General features: G+C 41.5%; 1 protein-coding gene across 2 annotated transcripts in view; it reads left to right on the top strand.

Moving 5' to 3' along the window:
- Positions 1 to 6654: 6654 nt before the first annotated feature.
- The window catches only part of LOC106875803 (phospholipid-transporting ATPase ABCA3), a 114102-nt gene continuing 94054 nt past the window's right edge, over positions 6655 to 26702 (top strand). The window contains exon 1 of one of the 2 annotated variants that reach the window (XM_052968181.2): positions 6655 to 7086. The gene's annotated coding sequence lies outside the window, so the exon portion shown is untranslated. Of the gene's footprint in view, positions 7087 to 7229; positions 7444 to 26702 lie in introns of those variants that run through there. The other variant, XM_089352934.1, reaches the window with a different exon arrangement.

Below are 26702 nucleotides of genomic sequence, written 5' to 3'. Positions count from 1 at the left end.
TTTAGGACCATATTACGATGCTTTAATTATGCCCTGATGCTTTAATTATGAATGAATAAGCCAAATTTTGATCAAGTAGATCTGTGATCAAAGGCATTTCAAACCACAAAAAAAAAAAAAGGAAAAAAACCCCAGCATCCATATGCTTTCTCCACAACACAAATATCAAGAAGTCTTCTTGTGAAGTGACCTGGGCATTATTATCAGCAGCAATTTGCACCGGACAAAGCACATCTCTAAAATTGTCAAGAAGGTATAAACTTGAACTTGCAATCTGGATAGAGTAACTGTAGATTTCTCGATAGCAAGACCTTTGCCAGCCAGTCTCCAGTTATCTATTTAAAGTTGTATATGGCTATAGTGCAGCCACACTTGGAATTTGCATTACTGATCTGGAACCCCTATCTTGCTCAGGACATTGAACTCCTGGAAACTGTTCAGAGACGTGCAATGAAGTGAATACCCTCCATCAGGCATCTACCATACTCTGAATGCCTTGCTTCCCTGGGCATAGATATACTGAAGCTCCGACGTCTGGCAACTGACTTAGTAAATAACTACAAATTATTAACCATTGCACCAACAACCACCTTGAGCACCTTTTTAAGCTCCATGTGTTTAACAAGATCTATATTTTGTAACGCACTGACTGGACTGCATATGCTTTAACCCTTTCGTTACTATATCTAATCTTTTTTCCGATCTTGTTGAATTTTTTCCAACTACTTCAATTTTTCCTAATTCTCACCCAATTTTTTTTTTTAATGTAGTGCTGATGTAGTTTCGCATGCTGATAGCAGAAACCGCATTCATTCCCCCGTCCCCCTAGAAATTTTAAAATAAGGAAATTACAAGCACGCAAGTTTAGCCAATAGAGATCCTTTTTGTTTTAACCAATTCTTTCTCCCCCACCAAATATTGTTTGTAATTTTATTATAAGAAAAAAAAAAAAAAAAAAAGCAAGTACGCTCAATACTGATCTGTTGTGCCCAGTTAATGTATTGAGGGTTGTGAGTTCAATAAAAGATTACATCCGTGGAGATTGTTGTTAATAACACTCAACAAGTAGAAAACACTTAGGCCTGTCTCAAACGAGGAAATAAACTGTACAGCCAAACAAAAAAGATCCGTGTTGCGGCTTAATTTTTTTTTTTAATTAAGGCGGCGAGCTGGTAGAAACGTTAGCACGCCGGGCGAAATGTTTAGCGGTATTTCGTCTGTGTGACACCGGTTGAGGTGCTTAGCGGTGTAGCGACTTCGTGAGATTGGATTGTTACTAGTTATTTGAGTGCGTCTGTACAGTAAGTGCAAGTTTCCATTAACTGTTTTTGTGTGTTCTTGTCATAACTATTGTGTGATAGTCTTCATTTGAAAACTATCGTGTGTTTCCCCTATGGGGGAAACAGTAATTGCTGGCAAGATGCCGGTATAATGTATCTTCGTCTGGCGAAGAGGAGTCAACCGGAGGTAAAAATATAGAAAATTTATTGTTTGGAGAAGTTTCGGATTCTTCTGAAGAGGAGTTTCCAAAGCTATCAAATTGTACTGTTACAAGGAGGAACATAAATGTGAAAAACATACAAACAGAAGAAAAACAAAAAAGAAGTTTTGCGTCGGCAGTTGGAGGTGGAACCCGCCAGTTGTCGACAAACAAAAGCGACATATTGAAATACAAAGACATGTTAAAAATTGAAAACGGTGTTGTCAAAGTTCAACCACCGGAAGAATTATTATTAACAGAAAAAAAACCCCAATTATTTTTAAAGTTTACTACAAAAAAAGAAGGAAAATCGAGCGAGTGAGCGAAGAAAGAATTGAACAAGGTCTAAAGTCCATTTGGCAGGACATTACGTATCTAGCAAGAGGCAAAAAATTCGGTACCATTGAGGTACATTTTAAAAACATTGAAACTGCACAAGTGCACTCTGTAAAATCCTTGGAAACCGAGGATATAATTTTGATACCAATTTACATGGGGATGAGGACATCCAATGTAAAAATAACAAAGGTCCCACCTCAAATTGACCCAATGTGGTTGATGGCGGCGGTCCTGGCAAAGAAGGTAGATGAGGTAAATATACTTCAAGCTATCGTCACCGAAAAACCATATTGGATAGGCCACACGGTCCACTTATTAATTCAAGGAGAACAGGCTGTAATTGAACAACTTCCAGAAAAAATAGAAGTTGGGGAGGAGTTGCTCCTCAACGTTTTTGTCGAGGGTCGAAAGCCCCGGTGTCTTTTGTGCGGCAAATTAGGCCACATTCGAAGGAACTGCATGGAAAATAAGGAAGACGAGGAAGAGGAGAAAGAAGAAAAAGAAGAAAAAGACGAGAAGAAAACAACAAACAAAAGAAAAATACAATCAGCAGCTCAACTGAGAGTGGCGACTACTATAGAACAACGACCAACAAAAGCAGCAAAAAGAAACCGACCACAAATAACAAGGAAAGAAGTGGAGGACAGAGGGATAGTAGCACTTCACAGCAAAAATGTTGATTTAATGAGAGAAATAAAAGCAAAAAAATCAGCCACCAGAATAGCTGAACTGTCTGAAAAATTTCAAAATTATGAACTATACGAAATGGATTCAAAGACTCATAAGATTTTATTAAATACATACAGAACATCTGTATCGGCAATGAGACTGGAATTTAACCAGTCCATTTTTCAAGACTTGCCACCTCCGACCCTATGTCAAGAAAAGGTGGAGAGTCCCTCTCCACCGGACAAGCCCTGATTAACAGGTAAGACATGTCTGTTCACACTGGTTGTTTAAATGTTCGTGGCCTGTTGTCTAGCTGGAAGCAAGGACGCTTCCTAAATGACATCAGGTCAAGAAAATTGGATGTGATTGTTGCAATGGAAACCCGAGTAAAGAGGCCAAGAGATCTGTCCCTCCTCCTGAACGGCTACGAGAAATACGTTTCTCCGAGTCGGGCGGAGGTGGGGGTGGGGTGTTGGTCCTACTAAAAAGAAACCGGGTAACCGAGAAAAAGTTGGTTTTTTCTGATCCAGAAGGCAGACTGGTCGTTCTGGACCTGACATTCAGTTGTGGCAAGATAATCAGGCTAGTTGCTATTTATGCACCCAATATCATGGGCCTTCAAAGTGAATATTTTCGTGACCTGGGCAAGTTCCTGGCCACGTCGCATTCGCTAGTATTGTTAGGAGACTTTAACACAATATGTGAGGCACACACAGATTGTGTTGGCTCGAACACGAACAGAAAATGTAACCCAGGCTTACGGGATCTGCTAAGTCACTTTCAGCTAGCAGACCCATATAGGTTGGAACACCCGAACACTCCACAGTGGACGTGGTCAAATAGTGACGGGTCTACCAGAACATATCTAGATAGGATTTTAATTAGAGAAACAGATAAGTCTATAGCTAAGTGTCCACAGTTTTTTCCAGTCAGCTACAGTGACCACAAGATGGTTACCTGTAAACTGACAATAGACAAGTTACATAGTCAGGGATCTGGCTACTGGAAACTCAATACGTCCCTTTTGGCGATTGAGGAATACAGAAGCGGATCAAGATGTTAATTCAGAGGGCATTGACAGGTACCATCATAAATAACAAATGGTGGTACGCCCTAAAAAGAGCCATCAAATATGAGTCTATTAGGTTTAGCATAAGTTTAGCTAAGAAGGGACGTAGAATAGGAGATGGTATAGTTAAGGAACTAGAAGAAGCCTGGAGGACTGGCAATGAGGACCGAGTGAAGGTGAGAAGACTGGAGTTAAACCAGCATCTTGAAGCCCAACACATGGGAAGTATTGCCAGAGCTAAGTTACGTGCGATGAGAAGTGAAGGAATCAAGGCAGCTGGATGGGCCCGAGTGGTGGAAGCTCGACAAGGAAATAGTTCCAAGATATGGTCTTTGACGAACCATAATGGTGTCTTGATAAACGAACCTGAGAAAATGTGTGAGGCCTTTCAGAAGTACTTCGCCCAGCTGTTCGGGGGTGACGGCGGTCCTGATGGTGGGAGAGCCCTCGAGGACTTTCTTGCCGGTCTGCCGTGTCTCTCGGGGTCGGATGCGGAGTCTTGCGAAGGGCCAATCACGCCTGGGGAGGTGAAGGAGGCTTTGGCCGACTGTAAAGCGGGTAGGTCGCCGGGACTTGATGGTCTTCCATATGAGCTGTATAAATGTATGCCAGACTTGTTCGGGCATCTACTGGCTGACGTTTATGCGAACTGGCAACAGAATGGGTTTATCCCCAGATCTGTGCGCCGGGGAGTAGTGACGTTGGTCAGAAAGGACCCGGACAAGAAAATTTCAGGCCCATCACTCTGTTAAACGCAGAAGTGAAGATTTTGGCCAAGGTCTTAGCGAAAAGGTTGGTGCGTGTCGTGGATGGTATAGTCGGGGAGGCACAGACATGTGCTATCCCAGGCAGAACCATTCAGGATACCCTCCATCTTATTCGCTATACCATAGAGAGGGTTGATAATAAATCTGGCAAAGGTGGGGCACTGGTACATTTGGACCAGTCTAAAGCTTTTGATAGGGTTGACCATCGATACCTGGCGACTGTGCTTGCGCGGTTCGGCTTGGGCCTTGGCTTCCTCAGGTGGTTTATTGCTTTGTACCACAACATTGACTCGATAGTTCGGGTGAACGGTTTCCTTTCGAAGCCGTTCTGTATCAGACGCTCGGTTCGTCAAGGATGTCCGCTCTCACCGCTTTTGTATGTGGTGGCTCTCGAGCCACTACTGCAGAGGTTGAGTGGCATTCCGAGAGAACCAGGTCTAGAGGAGTTCGTTACGGCTTACGCGGATGATATCACTATCAGCGTAACCTCAGTAGCACGCCTACGTGAAGTGGGTAAGACTATTGAGGCTTACGAGGAGGTGATAGGAGCAAAGATTAACCGGGAAAAGTCGGTCGGCTTACAACTCGGCACTTGGGTTGGCAAGTCGATGCCTTCAGACAGCGCTGTTGGGCGCGGGACGGAGGGACCGGTTAAGTTGCTGGGAGTTTGGTTTGGTCCAGGCCTCCAGATAGAGAAGAACTGGACGGAGGTATTGAGCAGAGTGGCTGCAGTAGTCAAGACCTGGTCTTGGCGGTGGCTATCCCTGAAAGGGAGGGCGGAGGTGGCCAATGTGTTTATCGCATCGGTCATTACTTACCGCCTAACCGTCGTGCCTTGTCCGGATTCGTGGTTGATCAGGTTGGAGAGACAGCTCTTTCGCTTTTTGTGGAAGTGCAGGTCGCCACTTGTGAAACGCTCTGTCTGCTGTCAAAAGCCTTTAAAGGGAGGTTTAGGGATGCCTTGGTTACTGATGCGCAGGCATGCGTTGAGATTGAGGCACCTCTGAATTCTCCTGGATAGTGAACGGGTCTGGTCTCCGCTGGCCAGACAAATGTTCCCCGAGTTCAAAATTTTTTGCGAGCAGGAAGCCTGGTGTTCTCGTAGACCGAGGTCGAGTGAATGGCATAAAGAGTGTCGTAAGGCCCTCTTGCTTTTCCGGCGCTCGGGCAACGCCAGCGGTGGGGGTTCCACACGGATTTTATATAGTGAGTTGGTAGAGTCTGAATGCGACGATGGCCTAGGGGCGACTCTAGGTCTCGGGTTTATTCAACTGGACAACCTGTTTCACTGTACATTCGGGTTGAGAACGTTGGACAACTTCCAAAAGTCCTTAACCTGGCAATGCTACAGAGGTGCCTTGCCTGTTTGGGATAAGCTTGCAAGACACGGTAAGCGTCAGTCGCCGACCTGTCCAAGATGCGGGGGAGACAGGGAAACCGTCCCTCATGCTATTGTTCAGTGTCCGGAGATATCTTAAATGTGGGCTTATGCTGAACACCTGTTGTCCGGCGAAGGAAGAGTACAGCTGTCGACTGAGTCAATTATAAAAATTGACCCACCGGGAGTTTTAACAAACGAAGGTAAGAATTGTTTTCTCACGGTTGTAGCAATAGCGAAAGAGGTAGTATGGAAGACGGGGATAAAAGGAATTAAGATAGGCAACTTTATCTCTGGCCACAATTTACGTTCATTTTTTACTTTTCATTTGAAAAGGAAAGTGTGGCTGGAGAGGAGATGTTTGTCGGAGTGTACGTTCCAAAAGAGATGGAAGCATGTTGCACGAGTGTTGTGCGTGCAAGGAACCGTGTGAATAGTTAGAAAAAAAAGAAAGAAAAAAAAGGTGCCAGCGATAGATCGGGGCTTGTGGGGTCGGAGCGTGGCCTGATCATCGCTTCATTTGTGTTGTCTAACGTACTGTTAATATCATTCGATTTTTTATATTTTATAAAAATTTTTAAAGTCATATTTATGTAAACCATTCGCATTACTGATCCCAATCAGTTGTTTTGTACCATTCTATGTTTGGCCCCTGTGGGCAATAAAGAAATTGGTATTTCGTCTGTCTTTATGTTCTGAGTTCGACTTTGCCTTTCATCCTATCAGGGTCGATAAATTAAGTACCAGTTGCATACTGGAATCGATCTAATCGACTGGCCTCACCTCCCCCAAAATTTCGGGCCTTGTGCCTAGAGCAGAAAAGAATATTTTGTTCATTTTGCTTTTAGACACTATGATGTAGTTTAAGGATGAGTTATCTTCTATTTCTAGCAGGCAGAGAGACCATGTAAGGGTTTCGTATGTGCAGAACTCCATGACAATTACACTCAATATGTCAAAAACGGAGGATTTCGATTGGCTAAAAATTACATCTCCTTAAATGCTTGTAATTTCTTTATGATAATAATTTTTAGGGAAAAAAATTAATACGATTTTCATTACTAGCATGCAAAACATCATAGGAACTATATATTTTTTGAAAATAGTCTGGTGAAAATTTGAAAAACTACAAGTAATTGGGAGAAATTTAAGATTCTTTTTTTCTGAATATGCGTTGCTGTAATTGGGGTGCGTCTATTATGCCCGAGCGACTTTTATACAGTTAAATACTGTATATAGATGTGTGTGTGCGCTCACCACGTGCACGCATGTATGACGACACCCTCAAGATATTTTCCCAAGGTGTGATCGAGCACCAAACCATGTCGTCATGAAACGAATTTCTTAACCACATATAATAGTGTGTTAGTAGATCAACTTAAAGGTTAGTAAACATTACATAAGCCTTGCTTTGACAGTAGAAACAATGATTAAACACATATTCCTACGTTGTTTACCTTCCAATTCCGTCAATTATACTTCCACCATCGAGTGCTTCTCTTATCAATATAGCAAAAGTATTTGAGCATTCTACTAATACTCTTAAATTAATCGGCAGCCAAACTCCAGCGTGAAGTGTGGTAAGATAAGACTTCCGAATTAGTTGCTCACACCCTTCGTTTGTTTCTATATATCGAATTTCATCGGCAAGGCATGAATCACAAAAATTACATAATGTATGTTGTTTTCACCACTGTTATAATTTGTGAATGTTATAAACTAGAAAGAATATTCATCAGAGGTAAGGAATACGTACCCCACCTGTTTTCAGTGTAATTGTACACATATTTGTTGACGGTTACTGCCTTTGTTATTTGTGATAGGCAGAACGTAATCGTTCCTTATATACAACTGAGTGCATGTCCTATTCAAACTATCTATCGATGTTTAAACTAGTATTGTGTAATTTCATGCTCTAAGTCTCACGAAATGACTCAGCCTTCTTTTGCTTTGTAACCACACACTGAAAATAGAAACATTGAGACTAAGTCGACAATGTGCGGCTCTCGTTTTCCCCCTCAATTTTTCGAGTTTTCAACAACAGAGATGATGGTTAAAACAAAATTTTTCAATGCGGGGTATCAGAATAGCTATCACTCACTACTTGATGAAGAAGGAAAAGGTTTTTTTTTTCTTCTTTTAGTATTCCTGAGTTTATGCAGCGGAAGTTACGATAGCTGAAAGAATATTTCAATTTCTTATATTTTTGGCCCCTCCTCCCCGTTTCCGTGCTCTTTTCATTCCCAATAAAGTAGTGATAGTTATTCCGAAACTCCGCAAAAAGAATTAAAAAAAGAATTCAAATGTATAATTCCCACGTCCCAAATCTCTTAGATTTAAAAGCTTTTAAGCAAAAAATGATTTTTAGGATTCAATGTTTAAAAATACGATGATCACCAAAAAAACCAAAGATCGTCAAAATGCGAAAGTTACGATTCCGATCGTTTTCTTTTCAAAATTTCTATACCGATTACTTAGAATAATTTTCTTTTTTCAATTTCTGATCATAAATCTAAAGAATACCAAATGAATACGATGTATTGATACACTAATAATCATCAATACTTTATGGCAGTGGTTCTCTAACTTATTTTGTCGCAGAAACCTTAAACGAATATTTCCAAAATTGCAGAAACCCCAATCACCCTCATTTTAATAAAACATTAAATGAAACAAAATCTGAGCGAAGTTTTGGAATAGCTGTTCTTTCATAGTCCCTTATCGTGGGAAAAGAAAAGTACAGGTTGTTCTTTTATTTTAGTACGTATTTTCGTGTTTCATAAAACAATTACTCCCATTCCCGTACCCTTTTCCTTTCCCATCAATTGTGCGAATTTGAGGGACACCTATGCCCACGCAATTCACGCACACACACAGAACCATGCTAATAGCTTATGAGTGAAATTTGGGATTTTTTGGTTTTCTGTGAATCGATTTTGATAAAACTTTTCCCAGCTTGTTTGCACACCAGGGCAAACACTATTCTTATGTTTTCATTATTCTGTGTAGCAACCATTCTTTTTTATTTCAGATTTTAAAGTTTTTTGGTGAACCACGCTAATAGTGTCTGTCCTCTTTAAGAACAATGGGATGTGGAAAAGGCCTTAACGATGAAGAAAAGCCTGTCATCATCAAGGAAAGTGGTAAGGGTACATGTTTTGGGACCACTACTGTTCATAATGGCCCTCTCACAAGTTATGCAGATGATACAAAAGTCTCACAGGTAATACAGAACCCTGAAGACACTCTGCACCTGCAATGTGAGCTGGATGGAATATACAAGTGGGCTGAAAAGAATAACATGCAGTTTAATGCTGAAAAGTTTCAAGCCTTGTGCTATCAGCATGCAAAACTAAATGCAGTACCCACTAAATACCCTGGACCTGGAGGGACTGCAATCCCAGAGGCACAGTCAGTGCGAGACCTGGGCATTTACATGAGTAATAATGCATCCTTTCATGTGCATGTTGCTAAATTATCAATGAAATGCAAGCGACTAACCAGATGGATTCTTAGGACTTTAAAAACAAGAGATCAGGAAACCATGATGGTCCTCTGGAAGACACTTGTCCTAAGCCACTTTAACTATTGCTCTCAGCTATGGTCACCAACCAGTGTCAAATTAATCTCAGAACTTGAGGCAATCCAACAAAGCTAAACGAAGAAGATAGCCTCTATGCAGCATATAAGCTATTGGGAAAGACTCAAGAGATTAAGACTTTATTCCTTAGAGCGTAGGCGAGAAAGATATGCCATAATATACATCTGGAAGATCCTCGAAGGAATTGTCCCAAACTTTGGCATCGAAAGTTACACAAATAAAAGAACTGGACGCCATTGCATGGTGCCAAGGACTCCAAATTTGCCATCAAGATGTAGGACAAGATACTGCAATAGCCTGGGCTTCAGAGGTCCACAGCTCTTCAATATCCTCCCGAAGGACCTGAGAGACCTGCATGGGGTGGATGTAGGTGTCTTCAAAATAAAGCTGGACCTCTTCCTGTCAAGTGTCCCAGATGAACCAACTTTGCGGCAGGAGGTGCAGATGAGGGCAGCTGCATCAAATTCTCTCATGCACCAATTGTCAATTCCTGAAGTAAAATTATGTAGCAACACCAAATGGTGGTGCCCCAGCATGGCCACAGCTCATGAGCTGAAACTAGATAAAATGGAAAAGAAAATGTATATATGTTGTGTATATATATATATATATGTATATGTATGTGTGTATATATATATATATATAGATATATATATATATATATAGATATATATATATATGTATATATGTAAATATATATGTAACGGAGTGGTTACCAGAATGTAGCAGTTGTTGTCTATGCTTTCAACATAGTTAATTCCATGAAAGAAAGACAGTGGCCGAAGTTGTAGATAACATATTTATTTCTCCATTACATATATTTAAATGCCAAACCACGATGGGCAGGTGTGTATAAAAACTATCAGAAAGCATACGAAGTAACTAGTTATATTTCCTTGTTAAATGGTAGATAGTGTTGAGCGAGTTAATATCGGAGACCATGAAATCTTAAGATATAGTGTTGTCCACAATATTTTATAAATCCTTCCTGTCCATTTTCCTTGCATACAACCTTGTGGTAACGGAGTATTAACTTAAGTGGTTTGTAGTCCATTTGGTATCTATTTCTAGCGTACAGGCGTTGTCGTTTCAGTACCCTTATTATAATTATACATATATATTAAAATTAATCAAAGGACATACTAAGTATGTCTACTTACTGGAAATAAAGGTTTTTGACTGTTATTTCCAGAAGGTAGACATACTTGGTATATCTTTTGCTTAATTCTAATCCTTCAGCTATTTAATGCTTTTGGTGGGTGGAGGCCTGCAATCGCCTATATTATTGATTCTGTTATCATTTTAAAATTGTTACACTAGATAATAACAGAGTCAATGATATCTTAGCAAATTATTTTCCTCGTGAATTATTTGCTCCGTATTGTACTTAAAATGAGGAAGGCTGGTTTATGGATTACATTTTTAAGAGGTCTTGGGCCAACAGGTTTTGGGATCTGACGAAACACCATAAAGCTAAATCCTTTATGTACGGGAAACATAAAGTAATCCCATAAACCGGCCTTCTCTATTTTTAGTATGTACTGTTCTACATCTTAGAGAGTGCTTCTTCTTTCGGATTTCTGTTTTTTATAGACTGTGAGTGTGTAGGCGCAGGAGTGGCTGTGTGGTAAGTAGCTTCCTTACCAACCACATGGTTCTGGGTTCAGTCCCATTGCATGGCACCTTGGGCAAGTGTCTTCTACTATAGCCTCGGGCTGACCAAAGCCTTGTGAGTGGATTTGGTAGACGGAAACTGAAAGAAGCCCGTTGTATATATATATATATGTATGTATGTGTATATGTTTGTGTGTCTGTGTTTGTCCCCCCAACATCGCTTGACAACCGATGCTGGTGTGTTTACGTCCCCATAACTTAGCGGTTCGGCAAAAGAGAACGATAGAATAAGTACTAGGCTTACAGAGAATAAGTCCTAGGGTCGATTTGCTCGACTAAAAGGCGGTGCTCCAGCATGGCCACAGTCAAATGACTGAAACAAGTAAAAGAGTATATATATATCGTCAATATATCATGTATTCTCAGTACCATCGCACAGTCACCTGGATCCACTAAAGCTATTCTATATGATACAGCTATTCTAGCTTCATTCACGATATACCGTCTATTCAAACGTCAAAAGGAACAGTGACAAATAGATGCTCCACTTGATCTGTAGCCTTTACAGTGCTATCGCAGTCACCTGGATTCCTTAAAACTATTCTTCTAGATGATATACCCATTTTTCTAGCTTCTCGGTTCCGATTTGAGCAGTAATAAAAGTCAGGGCCAAACACTAAAAGTTGCTGGATTGCAACTTGAAGATCAAACAGAAGTTCGTGTATGAAATCCATCGTTTTTCAACTTCAATTATTACATGTTTTTCTCTTATATAATGTACACACACAGGACGAGTAAACCTAAATCTAACTGACAGGAGACAGCATTTGTAATTTCATTTCACTATTACTTACTGATATTCCTAATAAAAAAAATGTCTACTAAAAAAAAAAAAATCAAACAAACGCACGACAAGCAATGCATTTTCTATATGAACAGTAATGTTCCACTTGAACTGCAGCCTTTTTAATGCCATCGCAGTCAACTGCATTCCGTAAAGCTATCTGTATATATAAAAGGCAGGATGTGTGTGTGTACAAGAATGTAATTTATGCATGTCCACAAATTAGCTCGCATGCTAATTAGGAAGACATTCGTCATGACCCTATCTGCATTTTCGTCAACTTTTTCTCTCAGAGGCACCCGCATATAGCTGTAAAAATCGATTTTCAACCATAACTTTTACCAATTTTGAAGTTTGTTAACATGGCGAAGTCAAAGTGTGCGTATGCGCGTGAAGGAGAGAGAGAGAGAGAGAGAGAAATTGTATCTGTGTGAGAGGGGGAGTGAGGGAGATACAGAGTTTGTTTGCCAGCATCTAACAAAATAAAAGTAAAGAAAAAGTGCGAGAGGGAGACAGAAAGCGTCTAATGAAAGAAAAGGAAGATAGTGTCAGCGTTCATAAAAAATGAAAATGTAAAATGCTTTTTTTTTTCTTAAACATGAGATATAGTTTCAAATATAGGATGTTTTTGAAATACACTATTATTGAAATACACAGTTAAAATATATTTATTTTAAATCGTTCATCTTTCTCACCCCTCTCACTCTCACACACACGCACATATACTACTTTGGGAGTGAAAGAGTTTTGTTTATATTTCACGCCGAAGACAAAAGTTTATTGACAATCCATTTATTTAACAACAATGAAACAAAGAGGTATGTAACAATCTGTCAATATAAATGGGTAAAATTTCTAAGGCTTCCACCACCCCAACCCGTTTTTCGGACCACAAAATGGGTTTGGTAATTTTTCAGATTAACACCCACACGATTTCCACTAGGGTGTTAGGGTTAGGGGTTAGGGTTAGGATTAGGTTTGGTGTTAGGGTTACAGTTTTAGGGTCAGGGTTAGGGTTAGAGTTAACCTAGAAGGGTCAGGCCCCTTATTTTTTGGTTAAGGCTGTTGGTAAGTTTTCCTAAGTTACTCCAATCCAGATCTCTAATACAACTTTAAAAAAAAACAGTCAATGAGTGGAAATAACTAATAAACTGATTCCTTATGCGATGTCCCAATCAAATTGCCAGCAAACTATTTTCAGCCAAGCCAATTTCAACGGATTTCGCTCAAATCTGATGTCGATATTACTTATTTTGGTTTGAAATGAAGCACTTGATCACTTAATAATCCTAGCTTAATCCCAGCAGTGCCGGGCTATACTGCTAGTTTTTCTATATAATATACCCATTTTTCCAGTTTCTCAGCCAAGAATCAGTAAAAATAGTTCTAGAAGCAAAAAGCTGTATGTATCTATATATCATTCACTGCTCTTAGAAAACGTTTTTGAAAACTTGAACGTAATAATTAAAAAAAAAAAAAAAAGTAACTTTTCTACTGAATGATTCAGACCACGTCAATTGCATAGTAATTACGCAGAGAGGCACGAATGCAGATAGATAGACAAGTTTTAATTGTAGTGGGTGAAAGTCAAGCGGATCTAGACTGTTTGGCTGTCATTAATTTTTAAAATGCCTACAGCCAAATCAACTAGATCCCCTCCGGAACTTACTAAAAGGTAAAGTTTATAAATACCAGAGTTAAGTTCCCAGAGAAAGTAAAAACAAATTTCTCCCACGTAAGTTAACCGGATTTTGTCAATCCTGTACTTCATTTCTTTTAACAGTAGTTAATCATAAAGCTACTAGATAATACTAAAAAAAAAACAAAAAAAAAATATTTACAGACGTAAGCAATGAGAAAATGGAGAAGAGAGAAAAAAAACAAAAAACTCCTGTATTACGTCAAGAAAATCTAGGGCTACATTGTAGAAAAATTTGAAACGCTTCAAAACACTCTCAGAATTAATGAGGGTGGATTGCAAGGCCGAACCACTGCGACAGCCAGGTACCTGCCCATTGATCGAATTAGGAGAAAGGTCACTCGGCACACACGGTGTCATTTTGCCCCCCCCCCCCATTTCACCCCAACTAATTTGTTACGCTAGATATACCCTATCCTAGGAATTATAAAATAGATAATTTCTTATAGCTTTGGTTTTGTAAGTTAAACCGGCCCTCTAGTTCGTAAAAGCAGTTCAAACCACTAATGGAAGGAATGGGAAATATTGACACGGTAAAACTACTTCATACTTTATTTGTCCATCCATCTTTAACCCATAATGGTTAATATATAGATCCGCACCCGGTGGAAAAGTTGAAAAAAAAAATATGAAGGAAAATATGCGCGCTGGCAAACGGGGTTTCACAAGCCAAGTTTCATGTCCAATGAAGGAGACGACGTTGGCATGGGTGCCAGTTGTCGAATTTAGTTCGATTTCGATTTCACTTGCCTCAACAGGTCTTCGCAAGTGGAGTTTAGTGTCCAATGCAGGAAGGTACGCAGAAGTGGGCTGGCTACACCCCTGGAGTTAGGTCTCACTTGGCTTGCCGGGTCTTCTCACGCACAGCATATTTCCAAAGGTCTCACATATTCTTTCACTTCTTTCAGTCATTTGATTGTGACCATACTGGAGCACCACCTTGAAGGGTTTTAGTTGACTAAATTGATCCTGGGACCTACTCTTCAAGCTTAGTACTTATTCTGTTGGTCTTTTTGCTGAACTGCTAAGTCAGGGGATGTAAACACAAACACTGGTTGTCAACCAGTGATATGGAGACAAACACAGAAACACAGACACACGCATAGATATGTGTGTGTGTACGACAGGCTTCCTTCAGTTTACATCCACCAAATCCACTCACAAGGCTTTGGTTGGCCTGAAGCTACAGCAGAAAACACTAACCGAAGGTGCCATGCAACAGGACTGCACACAGAACCATGTGGTTAGGAAGGAAGTAATTTCCGTATTTTTGCTGTGATACTTGACACATAGTCTTTTTTAAGTATCCCATTACCAGATTTTCAAAAACTGCGGCTACTTTCATCCCCATTGAAATTCTAGATATTTGTAAGTAGCAGTTGACGTCAAACATGAAATAACTATTTTGGAGGATACATTTTAATCCTTCAATAATATATTTTATACATCCTAGTAATTATTCTGAATAGTTAGTTTCCTAAGTAGAACTTTATTGCTTCTATTCTATAGTTTCGAGGGGTGTTGGTTCATCACATCAAAGGCAAACGTAAAAGTCTTTTCATTAATTGCTTTTTGGAGGTGGTTCAGTATATCTAAATTTTATTTTAATGTTTATGAGTCATTATTTCTAGGATTATGGTAGATACATTTATATGGTAATACTTTCAAATCACACACACACACACACACACACACACACACACACACACACACACACGCGTGTGTGTGTGTGTATTCTCTTGCTTGCTCTGGCTGGAGCAGTAAAATAACAGCCAGGTTAGCAGAGCAATGAACTCTATAGAGGCTTTCATAGAGACAGTCCTAATGAAGACCAATGAGAAGAGCAGCAGCACCACCAGCAATGAAGATGAGGAAGATGATTCCTTCAGCAACATCACTTGGTTCCAGGGCAGCAGGAGCCACAGAACTTGGTGAAGGCCTGGCTGGAAGCCATCTTGTAGGAGGTCCTGACTGAAGTTGCCATTTTGGGTGAGCAGGTTTTGATCAACCTGCTCACCAAATATAACACTACCACCCCATCCAGTACTGCAGTTGAGCGCCTATTTTCTACAGGCAAAGATATTTTGAGGGCCAAGAGAGCCACCCTGTCAGGTGACAACTTTGAGAGACTGATGTTTATGAAGGGCAACCAGCAATGGAGAAGACCCAGCCAGAGTAGTGCACCTTGATCACCATCTGATCCTGGCATGCTACACCTTTTTGGAAAGCTCTATGTCTAAGCTACAACATGAAAATTTCAGCTCTCTAGATCTGTTTTTAGGGGGTTTTAGCACCAAAAAAAAACAAAACAAACTGAAACTAAATTCATATGATAAAAGTTGGCGGTTATCATTTAGTGTTAGCTTCTGGTAAATTTTTTTACCTATTTAGCAGTTTAGCGTTTGCGAAGCTAACTTTTTGGTTAGCTGTGTCCACCACTGCAAACAAACAACCAATTGGTTGTTTGGCCTGCACGTTAAACAAACGATTAATTAGTTAGTTGCTAAGATATTTAACAAATTGACTAACAATGAAGTAATGGAATTAAACTTTGTGTGTTATTGTTATTATCGTAGTGACCAGACAGACAGACAGGCAGGCAGACAAACAGACAGACAGACAGATAGATAGACAGGCAGAAAAACAAAGTATACGTTTATGCGTATATAAACGTGTGTATGTGTGTGTGTTTCTCCGTGTGTGAATTAACGTCCAGTCACACTAACCTCTCATATTATTAAAATAACTACCTTCCTAGAGAAAAATCATTATATCGATCCCAACGAGGATAGATTTCATGATATGCATTAGACCCAATCCTACTTTGAAGAAATTCGAAATGCTCCGAGACTCGGCTCCGCAACGGATGTAATTTACTGCAAGAGAGTGTACGACAGAACAGAACTTCAATCTGATCCGTACTGAGATTCGACGGGCAATAAAATTTTAAAAGATTAAAAATTGAGCCCATTTATTTCGAAAATGAGTATACAAGCAGACAGCTGTATTCTCTTCCCCCAGGATACAGGTGTAATTGTGGATAACAACATAAGCTGGAGTGCGCACATCAGTATGGCCTGCAGAATGTGCTCGGAGATCCCTTGAACTTTCCAGTCTGGAGATCCTAATGTCTTAAAATCTTTCTCTTCTCGACGTTTCTTAGGTGTCACTTTGAACACTGTTGGTTACTGTGGAGTGGGTCGTCCAACACAAAACAAAACATTATGAGAATAGCACCCCAGAGAAAAAGAGAGAGAAAATGGCATGCCAGACTTGACTACTGAAATCACTTCAAAAAGCTCAAACTTATTCTCTGTTCTGCCGAAAGCGCTACACTATTTCTACAATGAGAAAACTCTTCTACCAACACTGTCCAAACGATGCTAATATCAATTTCGCAAGTCACCCAAAGTTAAGGCACGTGTCATATGCCCTCAAGCTCACATTATATAACACTGCGACTTAACTGGGCTTGCCTTATTCAACATGATCCTGAAAGAAATAAAAGGAAGAGACCCACCATAAAATTCAAACGGTACCCGAACAAATTCCCCCAGGAAATGCCAGATACACCCCCGATACATTCGACAAACAATCTCCACTACTCGAGGAGTCTATAGTATTGTAGATTATGACCTACAGGGACATGTCATGGGCCAATAATGGTCAAAACCTATATACGCTTTAGATAGATAGATAGATAGATTTCTTTATTAGCCACACAGGGCTCAACATAGATGGGACAAATACAATGTAGAGTTTTTCTTTTCGAGGGGACGAGAAAAAATGGGGATAACGATCAAAAGGTATCGAAAAACGTTTGGGGTATGTAAAAAAAAAAAAAAAAAAATCCCAAGAAATGGGGAGGTTATCCGTGGAAAGAAAAACCTACGAAAAGACCACGGTAACCTCGGGCATTAATGTCACTAATTGAAAAAAATTATTTACGAAATTAACGCAAGTAACGCTCTGCTTAAAAAGAATAGAAACAGGGAGTTACTTACCGTTCGAAAGTTCGGTTGTTCTTTCCTTTGAATGTTCGTTAAGGAGGCTGTTGTAAAGTTTTTTAGCTAGATATTTTTGGCATCCCCCTACTGCATTGGGATAGAGGGATTTTAAAGTGTGGTGTAATGTTGGCGTGATATGATAAATTTTTATATGATTAGGTGGCGTCGTGTATGGGTGGTTGTTTGTTTTGATGTTGTTTTTTGTTATGTTTGTTTTTGTATTTATGTAGATCATTAATTCTGTGTTTGTAGTGTCTATTGCTGTGAGCATGTTTTCTGTATGTGTTCTTGTGGTGTTGATGTTATTTGTGGTATGTTTGGAGACGATGGTTTCGGGAGATGTATATCTCCCTGCTTTGTTGGTGTTTGCATTTGGTTTGGTTCTTTTTTTACTCCTTTTCCTCCGCCCTTTTCGGGCTATTTGCCACTCACTACTGCTACTTTCGTCCTCGGACGAGTCTTCTGAGGAATCGGAAGGGGGTAAGGGCATGTCGTGTGCTTGTGTGTTTGTTTGTTGAATTGGGTGTGTTGTTGATGGTTGTTGATTATCTGCTTGTAGTGTATGTGATGTGGGAGAAGGGGAATTAGTTTTTGTATTGTCTTTTGCTTTTACTGTTTCCTTAGTTCTTGTGGTTGTTGTTTGTGTTTTTTCGGGTGCATTTGTTGGTGTAGGCGGGTTTGGTTTGTGGGATTCTTCTGTTTTGCTCCTTTTGCTCGTTCTTTGTGTTGGTGGTGGTGTGGGTAGTAGGGGTCCTTTTTTGGCTGTTTTTCCTTCTTGTTGTTTTTTGTTATCTGTTGCTGTTGGGCAATCTTTTTTGAGGTGCCCTTCGATGCCACACAGGTAGCATCGAGGCCTTCTACCTTCTACCACAACGTAGAGGGTGTGGCCGTCTGGCAGCTCAATTTGAGTTGGAATTTCTTTTGATTCTTCCTGTGTAATCTGCAACAGGACATCGAATTTTTTTCCATTCCAGTCTTCCTGCTTTAATGCAGTAGTTTCTAGAATGTTTATATTTCCTTCCATTTTATAACAAATAGCTGATAACAGCCATTGTGGTTCCACTTCTGGAGGGACATTTTTTATCGATACTCTGGTTACTCTTTGTCCAAGGTACGTGGGTACCAATATTATATGTTCGGAACGAAGAGTCAGCGTGGACAACTCTTTCGCTTTCTCTTCGCTGTCAAATCTAACTTGCACGCTGGCGAAACTGTTTGCCCAGTTTATGTATTTCTTGTGAGCCAATATGGGATACAAACATTGTTCAATAATTTCTGTTGCTGGTTGCTCTGGTTTTCTTGTTTTTGTGTTCAAAATTTTGTATATGATGGTTTGTTTTTGTACATCATGAATGATTTTTTCAGGTATTTTTAATTTTAGTTTTGGTCCTTGTTTGCTTAATAGTTTTTTTGTTTCTTGAATTTCTTTTGTTGTGAAGTGCAAAATTGTTTTTTTTTTGTCTGAGTGCATCAGTAAAGTTTGTTTTTGTTGTTGTCGTCGCTGGTGGTGGTGGTTTCGGTAGCTGTGGAGACTGCTGTAGTAGCAGAGACTTTGGTCGTGGTTGGTCTTGATGCAATGTTGTTGTTGTTGTTGTTGTTGTTGTCGTTGCTGCTGCTGCTGTTGTCGGTGGTGATCATAGCAGACATAGCTTTCATATTGGTGGTGGTGGTGGTGGTGGTGGTGAGAGGGCTGTCAATATGTGCGGTTGCTGTTTTGATGACGTTCTTAGAAATTTCTTTTTGTGTGCGCGTGCAGTTTTCATTCTTTTTCTTCTCTAGTGTTCCAAGGCTAGGGAAGTGATGTTCGAAGAACGGACTGGAACAGCGTTCCAAAACAATGTTTCTCGACATTTTTCCAAATGCCGAGAAAAAATTTATATTTTGACGGGGCTGGAACTGCCCCTAGGGGCCAATTCCTCCCTTCGAAAAAATATACAAATGAAGCTTCGGTGCTTCGCACAGATTATATGAAAAAAATTTTAACAAATGTGGGCAATATAAGGTATAAAAAACGTTTACCTCTGCAGCCGGTGTGACAGCACGTCCGTCAGTAGAGATAGATAGATAGATATGTTTCTTTATTAGCCACACAGGGCTCAACATAGAGGGGACAAAATACAAATGTAGAGTTTTTCTTTTCGATGGGGACGAAAATAAAGTAAAAAATTAAAATAGGGATAACGATGAAAAGGCATCGAGAAAACGTTTGGGGTATGTACAAAAAAAGAAAATATTACAAAAATTTCCCAATAAATGGGGAGGTTATCCGTGGAAAGAAAAACCTACGGAAAAGACCACGGTAACCTCAGTCCTTAGTGTCACAATTTGTTAAATAAAATTTCTTTTATTTATGCAAGAAACGTAAGTAACTCTCTGTTTACAAAATTTTAAACGTTTTATAGGATCATGGTCAAGGTGGCTTCGTCAATTATACGTGCCATTCTTGCTACATGTATCCATCTTTTTTCGAAACATTTGCTAGACAACACTTGCCTCTCTACTCTCACCTTCCTTTTCAAGTGATACTTGAAAAAGTTGATGAGAGATTGACCAGAGAGGAAAGTGTTTGTCTCTAATCCTTTCAGACGCGTCCACCAGATGCATTCTTTCGCCATAGCCACAAGTACGATAAATACAGCTCTTCCTTCCCGTTTAAAGGAAGGAGGCGTGACGATATTGACGATAGACTCGGTAGATAAACCGACTCGTCCCACACGTGACAGCAGTCGTTCGACATAAGCCCACAGCTCCGAAATGGTTGGACACTGCACGAGTGCGTGCAGAACAGTTTCGTCGCTCTGACCGCATCTTGGGCAGGTCGGCCCCGCATTTCGCGAGCCGTGTCTATAGAGCTTATCCCGAACGGGTAGCGCCTCTCGGTAGCACTGCCAGGCCAGGGATCTCTGGAAGTTGTCCATAGGTCCCGGCCCGAAAGTCGTACTGAACAGGCGGGTCAGGTATTCCTCGTCGACGCCCAGGTTCGCCCCGAGATCGTCGTCGTACCTGCCCTCCACTAATCCCCTATAGAATGACTTCGTTGCGATGCAGCCGCTCAAGGTCGACCCTGGACAGCAAAGTTGTTGCAGAGCAACGCGACACTCACGGTGCCATTCGCCATTCCTCGGCCTCTTTTTGATCCACGACTGCAGCTCGGTCATGGAGACGAGCTGCGGGAAAGCGCGTCGCACAAACGGCGACCACACCTGCTAACCGTCGTCTACGTAGAGCCGGAGATGTCGCAGTCTCAGCGCATGTCTGCGCATCATCAACCACGGCATGCCCAGCCCTCCTTTCAGCGGGTGTTGGCAACAAACGGATCGCCTCACCATCGGAACGCTTCCTTTCCACAAAATCGGAAGAGGATGCGCTCCATTTCGGTGATGGCGCGATCGGGACAAGGCACGACGGTCAGGCGGTATTCGATGACGGACGCAATGTACGCGTTCGCCACCTCCGCCCGACCTTTTAGGGACAGCTTCCTCTCGGACCATTGCCGGCAGAGAGTAGCCACCCTACTCGTTATCTCGTCCCAGTTCTTCTCCGTTTGCAGGTCCGGACCGAACCAGACTCCGAGCAACTTGACCGAACCGTCCGTCCAGCGTCTCACTACTGAGGCGCTGCCGGACGGTATGGGCTTGCTTCTCCAGGTGCCGAGTAGCAAACCCACCGACTTATCCCGGTTGATTTTCGCTCCCGTCACCGCTTCGTAGTCTTTCAGCGTCTCGCCGACAAGCTCGATGTGCTCGTGGCTAGACGCTATAACGGTGACGTCGTCCGCGTATGCCGACACGCTCATCCCGCACCCCAGTTCTCGCGGGATGCTTCCGCAGTAGTGGCTCGAGAGTCAATACGTACAGGAGCGGCGACAGGGGGCATCCCTGACAGACCGAACGTGCAATGTCGAAGGGTCTCGATAGACGTCCATTGACGCGAACAACCGAACGGATGCCTGTGTACAAGGCAGCCATCCAGCCGCAGAAAACGGGACCGAAGCCGGCCGCTTCGAGGACGGCCTCCAAGTATCGATGGTCTACCCTATCGAAAGCTTTGGATTGATCCAAATTGATCAGGGCCCCACCCATGCCAGGTTCATTAACTACCCTCTCTATGATGTAGCGCATCAGATGGAGGTTGTCATGGATGCTCCGGCCCGGCACGGTGCACGTCTGCTCCGTGCCGACCAGTTTCTCGATGACAAGCGCCAACCGCTTGGCTAACACCTTGGCCAAAATTTTCAAGTCTGCATTGAGCAGAGTGATGGGCCTAAAGTTATCTATGGCGTCCCCTTTGTTTGGATCTTTCTTCAGCAGCGTTACCGCTCCTCGGCTCACAAAACCGGGAATGCTCCCGTTCTGCTGCCAGTTGCAGTACACGGCCGCCAAGACGTCTCCAAACAAGTCTGGTATACAGTTGTAAAGCTCGTAGGGCAGACCATCCAAACCCGGAGATTTATTCGTCGAGCAACCCGCCATCGCGTCCCTCACCTCCTCAGCCGTGATGACCCCTTCGCAGCACTCCGCCTCTCTTGCCGAGAGTCGTGGCAAGCTGTGCAGGTAGGCACTAAAGTCCACCCTGCCTTCTCGCTCGCCACTCCTGAACAGTCGGGCTAAATGCCGCTGAAACGCCTCGCACATCTTGCTCGGCTCGAGCAATTTGTGCCCCTGTTCGTCAACCAGAGACCGGATGGTGGCTCTGTTACCTCGCTGCGCCTCCGCCACCCGGGCCTCTCGTGCAGCTCCAACACCTTCATTCCTCAGAGCACGCATCCTTGCCCTGACATCACACCCTTCGTGTTTAGCATTGAAGTGTTGGTCGAGGGCCAACATCGCCGCTAAAACGTCGGATGCGATGCCACTTCGCAATGCCTCTTCTAACTTTATCACTAGCTCCCCCTCTACTCTGTTCCTCTCTACAGCTAGTGCCCTGCTATACCTTATTGCTTCCGCCCTTACTGCGCTCTTGAGGGCAAACCACCATTTGTTGTTGACGATGGCTCCCGTCAAAGCCCTCTTTACTAACGTGCTAATCCGGTCTCTGAAAACCTGTCTCGACGGGAAAGACGCGTTTAGTTTCCAGTAACCAGGACCCTGCCTATATGCTTTATCTAAATCTAGCGTACACGGCACAAGTTTGTGATCCGTGTAGCTGACTATGTGGAATTGTGGACATCCTAAACTATCTCTATCTCTTGTCCTACACACTATCCTATCTAGATACGATCTCGACGACCCAATGCGGTTGCTCCAAGTCCACGTTGGTACATTTGGGTGGTCGAGTCGGTACCTGTCAGACAACTGGAAGCGTCTAAGCAGGTCTCTGAGGCCTTTGCATCCCCTTCTAGTTTTGTCACTCCCCACGTAGTCTAGATGCGTGTCCAAGGTAGCATTCCAATCCCCCACTAAAAGTAAGGGACGAGACGTTCCCAGGAATACTTCTAGACGTCGAAAGAAGTCCGACCGACCTGTTAAAGGAGGCACATAAACTGCCAGCAGCCGAAAAGCGCCTCCATCGCTGCCGTCCACATCTAGGACAACCAGTCTACCCTCCGGGTCCGTAAATATCGTCTTTACTTGGAGATTCAGACACTTGCGAAAAAGAACCGCCGTGCCACTACCGCCCATCCTCGGCAGACAGGGAGAAAAATAAATGTTAAACTGTCCGCCAAACATGGACTTTAGGGCCCGCGGTTCATGGAGTCTGGTCTCACTAATGGATATGATATCCAAATTGTGTGACTTGATGTCATTTAAGAGGTACCCTTGTTTCCAAGGGGACCCCAAGCCACGCACATTCACACAACCAATCTTCACCATGATTCTATTTATACGTGTGCTTTAAAGCACAAAAGGAAAGGAAAAGCGAGCTACTTACTGTTTCCAAGTTTTGTTTCCTCCTTGGATTTTTCACCAAGGAGGCTATTGTACAATTTCTTGCACAAATATTTTTGACATCCCCCTACCGAGTTGGGGTAGAGGGATTTTATTTTGTGGTGCAATGCTGGTGATACATGGTAAATTTTAATGTGTTTTGGTGGTGTTGTGTGTGGGTGGTTGTTTGTTTTGATGTCGTTATTTGTGATGTTTGTTTTAGAGTTGATGTAATTCATCAACTCTGTGTTTGTACTGTCTATTGCTGTTAGCATTGTTTTTTGCATATTACTATTGGTGTTAGGTGTATTTTCGGGAGATGTGAATCTCCCTGCTTTGTTTGTGTTTGCATTTTGTTTTGTTTTCTTCTTACTGCGCTTCCTCTTTCCTTTCGTAGCTATTTTCCACTCCTCCCCACTCTCTTCATCCGATGATGAGAGTTCTGAGGAGTCAGAAAGAGGTAACGGCAAATTTTGTGCGTCTGTGTGTGTTTCTGTGAGTGTTTGTGTTGCTGTTTTTGTTGGTGTTGGCTGCTTGTTATTTGTGTGTGGTGTATGTGATATGGGGGAAGGAGAGGCAGTCTTAGAATTTTCTTTTTTTTTCTCTTCTGTTTTTGCAGTTTCTGTTGTCTTTTCTGTTGTGGTTATTGCTGATATTTCTGTTGTTATTTTTTGTGTTGCTGGTGGTGTTGGTAGTAAAGTTTTTCTGTTGGGGGTATTTGGTAGTTGCTTCTGTTGTTGTTGTTGTTGTTTTTGTTTAGCGGCCAGAGGGCAGTCCTTTTTCAGATGTGCCTCGCTGTTGCATAGGTAACAGCGAGGTCGCCTGCCCTCTACCACCACATACAGCTTGTGGTCCTCTGCCAGTCTAATGTTTGGAGGAATTTTCTGTGAAGCCTCCTCCGTGATGTGGAGAAGGATTTCCAGATTTTTCCCTCCCCAGTTCTTTTCCTCTACGACCGTAATCTCCAAAATATTTGCCTCCTCCATTTCGAGGCATACGGCCAATATTAGCCATTGGGTGTTCACTTCTGATGGCACATTTTTTATAATTACTTTGGTCACTCTCTGTCCAAGATAACTCGGTATCATCACCAAGTTATCTGTGCGGAGAGAGAGTGTCGAAAATTGCTTCGCTAAATTTTCATTTAAGAATCTCACCTGTACCGTTCCAAATTTTCGTCCGCACGTGACATGATCTTGATGAGCCCATACAGGTTTAAGACACATCTCGATCTTATCTGTGCTAACATTTTCTACACGTCTGGTTTTTGTGTTTACCAGTTTATAAATGATGCATTTTTTGTTTTTTTTTTCTATAATTTCTTTTGGAATGTTTATTTTAACATCATCGCCTTCTTTCGTAAGAAGGGATTTTGTGTCTTTAATTTGTTGTTGTGTGAATGTCACTATTGTTCTTTTTTCCTTTATAGCATCTGCGAAATTTATTTTTGTTGTGCTGGCGGACATGTTCTTTGGAACATTTTTGTTTATGTTGGTGTTGGTACTGCCGGGTTCAAAGGTGGTGGTAATGGCAGCAGAGTTTGTTGAACAAGTGGTGGTGTCGGTGCTGACGGCCGATAAATATGCGTCCTTGCTGCTGCTGCTGCTGTTGTCGTCGTCGTCGTCGTCGTCGTTGTCGTTGTTGTTGCTGTTGTTGTTGTTGTTGTTGTTGTTGTTGTTGTTGTTGTTGTTGTTGTTGTTGTTGTTGTTGTTGTTGTTGGTGGTGGTGGTGGTGGTGGTGGTGGTGGTGGTGGTGGTGATGATGGCGTCAGCAGCAATGGTGCTTACGTCAGAGACATTTGTGACGGTTTTTACGCATGGTTTTGTAACCTTGGTTACAGTTTTGTTTTTGTTGTTGGTGGTGGTGACAGGGCTGTTAACAGTATCCATGACGTTGACAGCTTTGACTTTAGAATCTGTTGCTTCATTCTTTTTTTCGATGTCTGTTGTTGTTTTGGTGTGTGTGCGCGTGCATGACTTATTTTTTTGTTCTCCTAGCGTCTCAAGTCTAGGAAAATGTTCGTTGATCAAAGTTTCTGTCCAGCGTTCTATGACTATGTTTCTCGACATTTTTCAATGTCGAGAAGAAAATATATAATTTTAAAAAGGTTGAAACTGCCCCTAAGGGCCAATTCCTACCTTGAAAACACAATAAAAAGAAAGTTAGGTGTTTCACACACCTTATATACAAAAATTCCAACAAAATGTGGGCAATAAAAGGTCAAAAAGAGGTTTACCTCTGCAGCCGATGTGACAGCACGTCCGTCAGATAGATAGATAGATAGATAGATACATACATACATACATACATACAAATGTGCGTGTGTGTGTATGTATATATATATATATATATATATATATATATATATATATATATATATATATATATACATATACAGAGATAGTAATTATTAAATAAAGAAACCAGAATTTATTATTATTATTATTATTAGAGAGTATTGTAGTTCGCTTGAAGCATTGTGTATTGTTTGTAAAGAATAAAAAGTTTAGAAAGGTATAACAATGCACTATAGAACAAAAAATGGACTATATACCTGTTGTAATTTGGTTATCTATAGTCCTATGATATTTCGGAATTAGAATTCCTTCTTCAGATCTTATTTGCTGGAGTATAGCAGAGACTCACTCTATCTTGCATATGCGAGACCTTACCGTACATGTATTTATACATTTATCGCATTAAGAAAAAAAGTGGTGTGTGCAAAAGGACCCCAAAACCCAGATGAATATCACGTTAGTTAGAACGTAACATTCACCTTAACAGTGATGTAGCAGACAATACTTAAAAAGTTGACGAGGTTTTAAATAAGTAACACATGATAAAAGTAAATGTCATTCCAAAAAACGCGTGAGGAAAAAAATGCACTGTTGATTGATTATACTACTACTACTACTACTACTACTACTACTACTACTACTACTACTACTTATTATTATTATTATTTTTATTATTATTATTCTAGTGGCTGTGGCGAAAGAGGTTGTGTGGTGGAAAAGGCTGAAAGGCATGAGGACAGACACATTCCTCTTTGGTAGAGCTCTCATTGACATTTTCAAGTTTCAGTTGAAAAGGAAATTGAGAGTGGAGAGGGAAGTGTCGTCCTCGAGAGAGTTTATTGAAAGATGGGTGGAAGTTGTGAAAAATGGCAAGAGTGAGTGGTACTTCTCTAAGTGTAGACCTGTGAGTTGGAGAGAAGGAATTGGAGAGGGCACTTGTTCATAGGGCTTCAGGGAAATCTTGGACAATGGGGTTTCTCGATTATCTCCAGAGGCATTCATGTATCAAGAGGGCCACTTCTATATCATCCTCCCCCACCTTTTTTTTTTTTTTTACCTTTGTATGCTATG

The sequence above is a fragment of the Octopus bimaculoides genome, chromosome 5 (assembly GCF_046866305.1).
Source record: "Octopus bimaculoides isolate indiv1 chromosome 5, ASM4686630v1, whole genome shotgun sequence".
In the NCBI taxonomy this organism is placed as follows: Eukaryota; Metazoa; Mollusca; class Cephalopoda; order Octopoda; family Octopodidae; genus Octopus; species Octopus bimaculoides.
Note: the sequence above shows the minus strand (reverse complement) of the source record. Positions and strands in the feature narration are given on the sequence as shown.